Source organism: Nannospalax galili, unplaced genomic scaffold (assembly GCF_000622305.1).
Source record: "Nannospalax galili isolate Female #2095 unplaced genomic scaffold, S.galili_v1.0 scaffold7, whole genome shotgun sequence".
In the NCBI taxonomy this organism is placed as follows: domain Eukaryota; kingdom Metazoa; phylum Chordata; class Mammalia; order Rodentia; family Spalacidae; genus Nannospalax; species Nannospalax galili.
Window position 1 is genome coordinate 4,415,929 of NW_008359081.1, and position 12,754 is coordinate 4,428,682.

Below are 12,754 nucleotides of genomic sequence, written 5' to 3' on the forward strand. Positions count from 1 at the left end.
GCACCAACATGAAGCCCTGAGTAGACGCCTCAGCACCGCATAAGCCAGGTGCATGCCTAGAATCCTAGCACTGCACTTGGGAAGTGGAAGCAGCAGAATCAGAAGTTCAAGGTCATTGTTGGCCACACTGAAAGTTCCAGGCCAGCCTGGATACATGAGACCTTGTCTCTCCCTCAATCAGTTAACCAGTTGGTCAAGGTACTAATAGCACCCCAAGAAAAATAATGATGTTTGGAGGCTACAGGTGTAGCACTGATAGCCCATTCCCTTCAAAAATCTGGGGCAAAGTTAAGCTGTAGGACTAGTTTGCCTCCCCTGCTGTCAATAAACCTGGAAGCACTGTCTTGTATATAATTAAAATATACTTACCTTTCCAAATATCTTCACTCTTTACTTTTTCAAAATGTTTTCATCCCTGAAGGTAGTATCATCTTTAAATAGATTTCTTGAACTACAATTGAGAACAGAATAAGATGTGTGTGCTTAAAATGTGCAGAGTTTCATGCATTTGGCCACATGTAGACATACACTTACGAAAACATCACCATAAGAATAAGGGTGAGGCCAGAAAGGGTGGCACACGCATTTCATCCCTGCACTGGGGAGGCAGAGACAGAAAGCCCTCCGTGAGCTCAGGCTAACCTAGTCTATATACAGCAAGTTTAAGGCCAGCCGGAGATACATAGTGTGACCCTGTCTCAAAAAACAAAAAAGAGAAAGGTGAACATATTCCTAACTCCCCAATGTTTTCTCATATTTGTAAACCTTTTGGTATTGCTATAGTGAAATACCAGAAGATGGATAATTTTCGAAGAAAAGAGTTTCACTTAGCCCACAGTTTTGTAGGATGAAAGCCTGAGATTAAGAAACTCTATCTAATCATCTGCCTTTTTAACTGTTTTATAAGATAACTGATGACATCCCGTGGTGGAAGCACGAAGAAAGAGGTCACGAGAAAGAGATCACACTGCAAGAGAGGAAGCAAGAGAGCAGAGAGGGGTCAGGACCATTCTTTTACAACAACTCCACTTTGCTGGGAGACTGTAAAACATCTGCATTACTTGAAGGGCAATCATGACCCAATTACTTCCCATCAGGCCACACCTTTAAAGAGCCAACCACCTTCCAACATGGGGATCCTGAGGACTGGACTTCAACAAGTACCTCAGTTTGGGAAAACCACATTCAAACTACACGAACTTCCTCATCTTCACTCGTCCTGTACACACAGCATCAGACAATCTCTGACTCAGTTGCTATCACTGCCAATTTCCTTTCATCATGTAGACACTCGGAAAGATGATATACCATAGAGTGTGGACTTTTTTGACTAACTGCTTAGAACAATTCTCTCCAACTCTCAAAAACGTTTTGTTGATCTAATTTCTAAAAGATGGGTGTGATCATATCTAAACTCCAAAACAGTGCATTTTCGGGACTTATCCTTTAATAATTGTTATATTCTATAAGATAATTGAGGTAGAAACTTCCTGGCACACTGCGGAATTTAGATATCATCTGACAGTTACTGTTGTTCCTCTCTAAAGTCTGTTCCTCACGAAGCGATAAATGGGTTGGGAATGGGAGGGCAGGGCAGAAGAAGGAGTATGGGAGTATGGGGAGGGCTAACTAACACTAAAACCCTAACTTTGGAAAAAGTCATATGGAAACCTACTATTTTAGAAGTACCCTAAAATACACACACACACACACACACACACACACACACACACACACACATATATATATATAGAGTAGAAATGGACTTACCCTATAACAGAAGCACAGGACAATATCCCAAAGAGACAACTTATCACAGCAAATGAAAAACTCCAGTACCAAGAATGGGTTATCTTTCTTAGAGTTGTTGGCCAATGGGATCCCATAGATCTCTAAACATCACACGCTATTGCCATTGCTCTTGGTTACTCTCCAGAACTTGACGATAAGACCCTATTGCTTAAGACAACACAGACTTGTCATAGATCAGGGAGAAACCAAGCGAGCACCGACCTGAAAGCTTCATCCCTACTGGCTAGCTTTCATAGTGCTGGAAGGTACTATGCACACCACTAGAGGACAAAAGTAGCCATCAGTCTTACCCAACTATGAGGCCTGCAAGCTATAATGACTAGCCTGGCCTAGTACCAGGTATGACCACTGGTACTATAGTAATAATGGCATGAAGGTTATGGGAGTGATCAACCATCCTCTGATTCGATATCAGGCCCACTGCACAAGAGGAAATACATACCTGGCACTGTCGTCAGAGACAAGAACCTGTGGCTAAATAAGTCGTAGACCCTAGGACAGAAACTACTTCCAGTATTCTATTAAATGGGCATTTAAGATTCTATTAAAATGACTCTTAATGACCTATTGCTCTGCCCTCAAATAAGTGTGTCTCTCATTCCACATCAGAGAAGCTTCTTGCACTAGAAAGCAGTTATCACAGAACCGGTCAGTGTGCAGAGAATAAAAGACTGCAGAGTGCTCAGCCCTAAATGGGACATCTATACCACACCCTCTCCTCCCAAAGCTCAAGGATCTTCATGGGAGAGGGGGCAGAAAGATTGTAGATGGTGGGTAACTACAAGGAAACAGTGTTTTCCAGACAGTAGGGCAGTTGCCCATATGAGCCCACAGCAATTGTGACAGCACAAGACCTGATCAAGCTCCAGCCAGACAAAATACAAGCATGGATGAGGGAGGTGAGCCTGAAGTCCCACCCCTCGCTGAAGAGTTATTGGTAATTTGGCAGCTGCTGGGAGTCAGTTTTCTTTAAGGGTGTGCCCATTGATAGGTCAACTATTCTTCAGGGAATGGACCCATATCTAAGAGAATTTGGGCAACACAAATTAGACTTGATGGGCTTTTAAGAAAAAACAGAGGACACAAAGTTGGGTGGGTAAGGAGGTAGGGGTGGTTCTGGGAAGAGATGGGTGGGGATAAAAGTGATCAAAATACACTGTATGAAATTCTCAAAGAATTAATGAAGATATCTTTTAAGTCTGTTCCTAAGGATCTGGCATGGCTTGCACTCTGCTTCAGGCTGTCATCCTGTGCTCCTCTATCACACGCATGCTGTAGCATCAAACAGCGGTTCTTAAATGATTAACGAAAGTACCGTGATTGTAAAGACAATAAGAAGTCTGGAGAGTTTGCTCACTGATTAAGAACACTGGCTGCTCTTACAGAGGACCACAGTTCAATTTCCAGCACCCACAGGGTGCCTAACAACTGTCTGTAACTCCGGTTCTAGGGGACTCAACACTCTCTTCTGGGTTTTGTTTTGTTTTTTTTCTTTTTTGTGAGCACCCTCACATATGTGCACATATACATGCAGAGACACACAAAATAAAAATTATAAAATTAATGTTTTTAAAAAGAAAACATTTTAATTTCTTCCATCTTCTCATTCTGCTACTTTATTGGCAGCTAACCTACACGTAGGCCTAAATTGGTGAAACAAAATATTTAAGTTCCACGTTTCATTTGATTTAAACAAAAGTGCTTTCCTGGAGTTGAACTATATTTTTTTTAAAAAAGAGATATGTTTGACATGTTAAACACTTTTTGACATTTTTTTTTTAAATTTTGTAAGCAGAAGGGAGTGTGCCACCTGGTACGTGCAGAGCTGAGAGGACAGCTTGCAGTGACCTTTTCTCTCTCTCTCTCCCTCCCTTCTCTCTCTCTCTCTCTCTCTCTCTCTCTCTCTGCTTCCTGTGTGTGCTTGAAGATGTGTGCCCCCATCTTTCTATTCTGGCAACTTTCTACTATGCCTCCCATTCATGCTGGACTCATCCCTCTGGAACTGTAATCCAAATAAACTCTTCCTTCCAAAAGTTGCCTTTGTCATGGTGTTTCATCACAGTAACAGAAAAGTAACTAATGCAGAATCCAAACAGGTGCATCTCATTCATCTGTTCAAGGACTTAGGTGAAGTCTATGAGTCCCTAGCAAGGCAGTGTAACTCTGTGTATTTCTGATATTTGCCCATTTTTACATACGTTTTTCCAGATGATTTGGAAAAAGACTTTATATAAACCACTCAGCACGTATTCAACACGAATACAGCCTTTAAGTACTGTATTAGTCAGGGTTCTCTAAAGAAACAGAACCAGTAGAATAAATGAGTATATATATATATGAATTTACCAGATTAGCTCACAGGATACAGTCTGAGTAGTCCAACAATGGGTGCACCACACTGGAGGGGCTGAGAATCCATAGTCACTCAGTCCACGAGGCTGGATGTCTCAGTCGTACCAATCTGGCACTGAAGGGCTGATGAATTAAAAAAGATCGGCTAGTGTCAGTCTTCAGCATCAAGAGGAACTCACCAGTGAGAGAGAAGACAAGCAGCAAAAAGCAAGTGTTCTCCTCTGCCGTGGCCTTTTATATGGACTGCCATCAGAAGGTAACACCCACATTTAAGGCATGTCTTCCAGCTTCAGATGAACCAATTAAGAAAATCTCTCTAATTTCAGTTAATCCCAGATCCACCCAGGATTAGCCATCACAGTATTATAGATAGGTCCATACCACAAAAATAATTTTAAAATTCATAAATATTGGAGGGAACAAAACGAAACTGGTTATATTAACAGCTGAAATGATTATTTATTGAAAAGTAATGTGTAGGTGATATATTAGAATTTTAAGTAAATTTTTAAAAATAGCTCATTTGTTTAAAATTAAACATGAATTTCTGATTGCACTAAAATTTTTAACACATAAGGAATGGCAAAAAAATACACTTAAATATCTCATTTTAATATATTGCCTCTAGATATGACCAATTAAAAACAAGAATAAATATAACTCTGGTCATTTTTGTCATTTTTTTATGTCATGGTAGTACAGTCCTCTGGGTATGTCATAAACCTGAAAATATATTTTAATCTGAATACAACAATCTATGAAGTCATAGTAACAATTTTACTTAAAGCTCCTAGGTTAATCATCTCTCAGAATGATTAGAGGTAATCACTGTCAAATTTATCAATAGTAAACTATTTCCTGCACAAATGTTATTTACATGTTTCTTTTTTATTAACGCTTTCATTGTTTGTCTGAACAGATAATTTCATACTTATGTACTACTTTTTAAAGCAAGGAGAAAAAGGAAAGGTAATATATTTTTTAAAATCATTAATGATCTGTTTTCCTGTCACAGCTTCATTTATTTTATTACTCAGTTTAACCAGTTCTATTGGGTGTCATTTCACAGAAATAACTGAAGAGCAGTAAAGTATGAATGTGTGTGTGTGTGTGCATGTGTGCAGGTGTATATGTGTGTATTTACACACATATACATGATTTATTTCTTTTTAATTTTCTGTATATAAAATCTTCAGCAAGGATATACAAGTAGTTTTTCTGTAAAAGGTTCATAACCTTCATCAAATTAACAGAGTTTATGTTATATAAAATTATTTTTTCCTTCTATGTCATTTCATGAACCTGTATAATATCAGGTACATAGACTGTCATAGCAGGGCATAGAATGTCAATTACTATATAGCAGTATAACTGTGAAAAAAGACTGCCACAATCATTTGAAATATCTAGACCATTTTTTCCTACTTTTATAATTTGTGAAAATAAGAGAAAGTTACTGATCTTTTTACAGGGGATTGATAACAATTAATATACTAATTTTTTATTCATGGATGTGTTTCTCAGTATCTTTGTCACATAAATTGTACTAAATGCACTTGTATTAGCGACAATCATTAAAAATTATTAAATAGCATAATTGTTTTCTATTAAATTTAAATATTTGCATAAGCATTGCCAACTTCAATGATTTTACAAATACTTCTTAATTAGTCATTGTATGTATAGTACAGGAATCTTTTAATCTGTTTTATTCAAAAATATACACTATTTAAGGCATATACAAATTTTTGATATTGAAGAATAACAACTATTTTTTTGGGGGGGGACTTTTTTAGAAAGGGTCTCCCTGTAGCCCCAGCTATCCTGGAACTCACTATGTAGAACAGGTTGGCCTTCAACTCTCAAAGATCTGCCTGCCTCTGCCTCCCAAGTGCTGGGATTAAAGGCGTGTGCCGCCAAGCCTGGCTTAATTTAACTACTTTTATAAAGTGTTCTGCTCTAGTATCATGCATTTTTCTCATGAAATCAAAATTAGCAAGTCAACAATTACAGTGAATTATTTATGTATTTTTCTGTTAAATGTTGTTATTTTTATTCATTTTTAATCTGCCCAATCACATATATTCATGTTATTAAAATATTTGGGGGTTTTATTTTTCAGTAAAGGACATTTTAAATTCACCTTCAGTTTCTGTTATTGCCAGTCTAATCAATTATCTTTTCATTTAGTTAAATGGAGAAATTTGTATTGACTAGAGAGCTATTATTCCTAAATGATATTAGTAATATAGATTTGATGCAAATTTGAAATGAATAAATCCATACTAATAGAAAATTTCAAATAAATCAAGATCTATCTATAAGAAATAAAGATACATGGATAAAACATGATAATTTTGAGGGGCTGGAGAGATGGCTCAGCAGTTAAGAACACTGGCTGTTCTTGCAGAAGACCCGGGTTTGAATCCCAGCACCAACATGGCAGCTAACAACTGTCTGTAACTCCAGTCCCAGGGGATCTGACAGCCTCTTCTGACCTCTGCGGGCATTGCACAACACAGGTAAACAACTTCCAAAAGTTGTCTTCTAGCCTCCATAGGCACAATGTGACACTTGTGTAACCTCACATTATGTTGATAATAAAAAGGAATTAAAAATCAATCAAGGGGCTGGAAAGATGACTTAGCAGTTAAGTGCACTGGCTACTCTTGCAAAGAACCGGGGTTTGAATACCAGGACCCACATGGCAGCTAACAACTGTCGGTAACTCCAGTTCCAGGGGATCCGACAGCCTCTGTCTTCCGCAGGCATTGCACGACACAAGTGCACTTACCTACACGCAGGCAATACATGCATACCCATTAAATAAAAAAAATTTAAAAAAATTTAAATGATAATTTTAATGATGGTTGCTCTTTCAACAGTACCTATGGAGAAGCACAGAAAATATTCTAGCACCATTTCAGTGCTATGAAAAGCAAAACTCTAAGCCAATATTTTGTATAAAGCAAAATTATCCTTTAAGCAGAGGCTGAAATAAGATACAGCTACATAACCAATTCCAGCACAATTTATTGTGAGTTATCCTATAGAAAAATAACACAAAAAAGTATTTTCTTATGACTGAAAGGAAATTATACCTGAGAGAATCTAGAAATTTCAGGTAGGAATGAGAGAACTTGAGAAACCAAATAATATAATATAGATTTTATAATAATTACATTACACAACACTTCAAACAAAACTGTTAAGATTCCTGATATGGTGGTGGACGTCTTTAATCCCAGCACTAGGGAGGCAAAGGCAGGTGGATCTCTGTGAGTATAAGGCCAGCCTGGTCTATATAGTGAGTTCTGTGCCACGGGAGGCTACAAAGAGACCCTTTCTCTAAGTAAATAAATAAATAAATAGTAAATAATAAAAGACCGTAAAAGAAGTTGGAGAGATGGCTCAGCGCCTAAGAGCACAGGCTGTTCTTGCAGAAGACAGGGTTTGAATTCCAGCACCAACATGGTGGCTAGCAACCATTCATACCTCCAGTTGCAGGGGATCCTAAGGCCTCTTCTGTCCCTGTGAGCACTGCACAACATGGTTGCACTTACACACCTGCAGGCAATACACTCATATACATACAATAAAAATGAATTAATTATTTAAAAGAGATTGTAAAAGGAAAATAGTTGCAAAATTCATAAAACTCTAAGGGTAAAATTTGGGCTTAATTCCTTTACCCAAATTGTAACATAAGCATAAAATTTAATTGTTAATTAAATTTTAATACAACTTAAAAAATTTCAAAAAGAGGAAAAAAATCAATGAAAGGGTAAATGTAATTTAACCAGTGGAGTTACATCTAGAAATAGAATAAGCAAATACTTCCCATGACAGCCCCTAGAGCAATGATTAAACATAATTTGAAACAGTGTATGTGATAGCCTAGTTACTATGGCTACATAACAAAATCTTGAAAACCCTATCATCTCTAATTTAGTCAATCTCTATCTCTTTCCTTCTCATTAATTTCTCAGAAATGTGCCTCTACTGCATTATTCGTTCCTGGCAGAACTTTGGAACTAGTGTATCTTTTAATGGCAGTACTTTAAACAGAGACATTGAAGCTCCATTGTTTGGATACATCGTTGACATAAAATATGCATATTGATACAACCACTAGAATAATTGATTGTAGGAGAATCAAGTAAAAACAAAATAGTTTTTAAAAACACTACTTAAGGCGCAGTGGGCACCTGTGTTGTGCAATGCCCATGGAGATCAGAAGAGGCATCAGATCTCCTAAAACTGGAGTTAAAGACAGTTGTTAGCTGCAAGGTGCGTTCTGGGAATCAAATCTGAGTCCTCTGAAAGAGTAGCCAATACTCTTAATCGCTGAGACATCTTTCTAGCCTCTTTCTGGTGTTTTAAAAAGTTACAATAAAGGCACAACAATAGTGAAAATACCCAAAGTGTGTTTTTATACACAGCTTTGCCTAAGAATTTATTTCAATGTGTGAGGAGTGGAATGACCTGGGTAGAAAGAAAGGAGAAATGTAACAATGAGCAAAGAAATGTGGGAAGGGGAAATTATACTTTTAAATTAGCTGGATAATGGTGACAGCTTCAAAACTGTGTGGATAAATTAGGTATATAAATTTGTGTCTTTTATTTTGAGACTATAGGGTTTCAAAATCAAGCATATGCCAGAGAGCCTATTAAAAATATTAACATAAGCTAAGAATGGTAATATGTGTCTGTAATTCCACCACTCAGCAGGCTCAGGTAAAATGAGTGCTAAAAGTTCAATTATAGTCTAGGCTTCATAGGGAGACACTATCAAAAAAAGCAAAAATTATAAGAACAACAAGAACCTTCACCGGTCTTTTCTGTGTCCCTTGGCAAGCAGCTCCCAAGTATACGTACGCCTTAGTGTTCAGACACTGTATGTGCATTTCTCATCCAGGAGACTCAGAAATAACACAGGATATTGCCAAACCTCTTGGATATTTCCCAGAACTAATAGATAAAACCCTACTGGTGAGAACAGGACATACTTAGGGTACAGGATTTGAAACAATGGAGCAGGAACTAACCTGGAAGCCTTCTAACTGCAAGTATGGCTATTGTAATGCTAGGTGATGATATGCAAACTACCAAAGGAGAAAAACAATCAGTGGTCCAACCCAGACCTAAAGCCTAATAACCATAATGACCAGCAATAGCAAACTACCTCTATTGGTGCAGTAGTGGCACATTTATCTTGGGGGAAATAGACAGCTACATAATTGGACTTAAAGCCCACTCAATGGGAGGTAACTCATGGGTGGCACTCTAAACTCAGCCAAATACACATAGCTGGAGAGGTCATAGAACACACAGAAAACTCCAGGTTAGTTACATCCCTAGACAAATGCAATTTGTTACCGTACGCCTAAATATGGATCCTTATATTTACAGACAAGTATACCAGTCATGAATCATCAAAAAAGCTTCTTTTTTGTAACAGATCGAGACTATTATAGAATTCTAGAACTGATCACAATTGGATAATTAAGTGTATGTGTGCTACCCAGCCCTATAGGACACATCTACAATGGAGCCTCTACAACTAAGGCTCAAGGAACATTCTGGAATAGGAGATAGAGAAAACGCTAACACATCTCTCTGAACTCTCACCAGTGAATCTTCTTTATGTAACAGAGGGCAGTGCACACAGAAGGTCACAACTGGTCAAAATGTTTAGAATAAGAGACTGCAGAGTGTGTGTCCCAGGGACCATTTCAGAAGAAGTAGAAAGATTGTGAGCGCCAGGGATGGTACAAAACTATAACACTAGGCTGACCAGGCTTCAATGGATAAACTCACACTGAGCGTCATCTGGACATGCAAACTTGACTTGATGGGCCTTAGCATATATGACAGAATTCAAGAAATTCTGCAGGTGGGTTATCGGGGAGCGGTCTAAATATGGTTAAGATCTATTGTATGAAATGCACAAAAATTCAATAAAATATACATTGAATAACAAACAAAACATAGCAAAATAAATTTTGTAAAATGAAATAAATCTGTGAGCATAAAAAAAAGCTTAAGTGGATAGTTCAGTTTGTCAGTACAAAAAGAGAAAAACAGATAGGGGCTACATTCTTGTAATCACACAGATGAGAGATGGGGAGGTGAAGACTGAAGGATCATTGTGGCTCACTGGCTAAAATACCCAGCCTAAACAAATTGCTGCAGGTCAGTGTGAGACTTTCTCAAAAACTGAGGTAGGTTGTGCCTGAGGAATAAAAAGTTAACCTCTAGCTTGACCACACACACACAGAGAGAGAGAGAGACAGAGAGAGAGAGAGAGAGAGAGAGAGAGAGAGAGAGAGAGAGACATGCACATAATAAAAAGCATACAGACTGAGGCTCAAAGCATACCTGGGAAATATATTTAGACCCCATTTCAAAATAAAAAGAATTTTTTCTTTTAAGTTCGTAAAATTCACATATTTATTTTATCAACACATACTCTAGGCTAGACCCTCAGGCTTCAGTTCTTAACCTGGGACCAGATCTCTGGCCATGGTAGGATGTTTACTAAAGCACCCAAAAGCCGTGATATTGTTTATGGAGTGAAATATACAGATATTCATGCATACATTATTGTATGTCAAATATTTTATTATTTTTTTTTATTTTTTATTGTTGGTCTTTTTGTCTATGTTTTATTATTTATTTAATAACCATATAATTAGAAGAAGCAATTCATTACACCAGCATTGATGTATTCAATAACAATTTCCAGACTTAAGATGCATCTCTTTCAAAATTGGCTGTAAATTTTTAGGTTTACAGTTGAATTGATACAGTTATACAATATTGTACTCTGTATAACCCCTATAAGACATAAAATTAAATGAGGTTTTAAACTTTAAAAAAGATCTCCATTTCATTATTAAAATACACAGTTTCATACAGAAAAATTCATTTTAATACAATTGACACTACGATGCACATGTGTTTCTAATCTCTATATATCTGATTATTACTAGTCACAGTCGGTTACTTTCTGAGCTCCTTGGCATCTGAGCATGGATATAAAGGCATCAGGTAGATTTCAATGGTAATTTTTTTCCCATCTGATAATCATTAAGGAACAAATTTTTATTCTTTGAAGAATTATTTTTTTTTCTTTTTTATTTATTTATGTACCCACTTCCCAGGTAGCACCCTCCCATACCCTCCCTCCCCCAACTAGAGCTATTATATTCTGATATCCCTCTACTGTCTGCTGTGTTGTTGGCACTCCCAGCCATTCCCCACTATTTGCCCTTCTGGTGAATCTAGTCAGCCTATCTAGAGGTCTTTGTTTTATGAGGGTCAGCTGTTTTTCATCTAGTGGTAATCAGTTGTCTGGATTCCTTTGTATAAGATTTGGGTCCGCTGTTCATTTTCCCAGTTCTGTGCTGGGCTACTATCTGGGAATCTCTTTTGCCACCCTGGCTATCAACTCAAAAGAAGGTATCACTTGTCTGGCATTGTTGCAGTTGTCTGTCATTGTTGCTTGTTATGTAGCCTTTATCTATACATATGCACTCCTATGAAATTATGTTGGCCCATTTAATCTTTGGTTATACTTTCCTTTTGAGTGTTTAAGGCCATACAGTTGGTGCAGATAAAACCGATTTATTTTTACTCTTAAGGTTGATTGAGGATCTGTTACTCAGGGGTCACATGGGCTTGGGAGGAGCCCTGGCTCCTTTCTTTAATCAGTTCCATCTATGTGAAGATAAGTCAAAGGTCCTGCTCAACCATGGTTGGCTTCACTTGGAAGCATGGAGGAATGATTCCTCTGTGTTGACACTCCTTTTCATAGACTGGACACTGGTTCAAGTCTATCTGGTGGGGTCTCCTCGGCTTTCTTGATCAAGAGGACAGGTGACCCATCACCATTATAGGACAATTTGAGAGATGCTCATAGTCCCCTGGAACTAGTCGACCTAGGAGGGCAAGGAGCAAAAAGTGTCCTTTATGTCCCTCTGACCAAATTATTATAGACCTCAAAGTACGTCTGTTAAACATCCAAGAAGGTTAGTTCCACCAGTCTGGTATTGTTAATTACTGTGTGTCATGTAGAAAAGTCTTGGGCAAAGATCAGTTGTTCTCAGATAAAACTTACCTGGACATGTATTTCTTGATCTGCTATGTATAATTTGTCAGTAGGCTTAGGAGTAATATGGTTCTCTCTGGTTTTCAAAAATAGCTAAGCATTGTTTATCTCTCACATTGTCTCACCCCTCCGTCATGGTTTTCCCACTTAAGGTGCCCCCATTTTGCTCCTTTCTCCCTTACTAATACCCTTCTGCTATGGTCCTACCTCTCTGGAGCTCCTTCTTTCCCTTTATCCCCTAGGTTCCTTGTAAAACCTTCCTGCCCCCCTCCCTTAAACTAATCCAATTTTTATCCATGTCTCCCTTATTAAGACCTGTTTCCTACTGTTCTTCTCTTTCAGGTTCTTTCTTTTCCTTTACCTCCCTGTTTCCTTTCCATTATCCTGGTTCCTGTAGTTATGTCTGGTTGCATACTTATTTATCAGAGTCTGGTGTTAGGATCCACATATGAGGGAGAACATATGTCAATTATATAT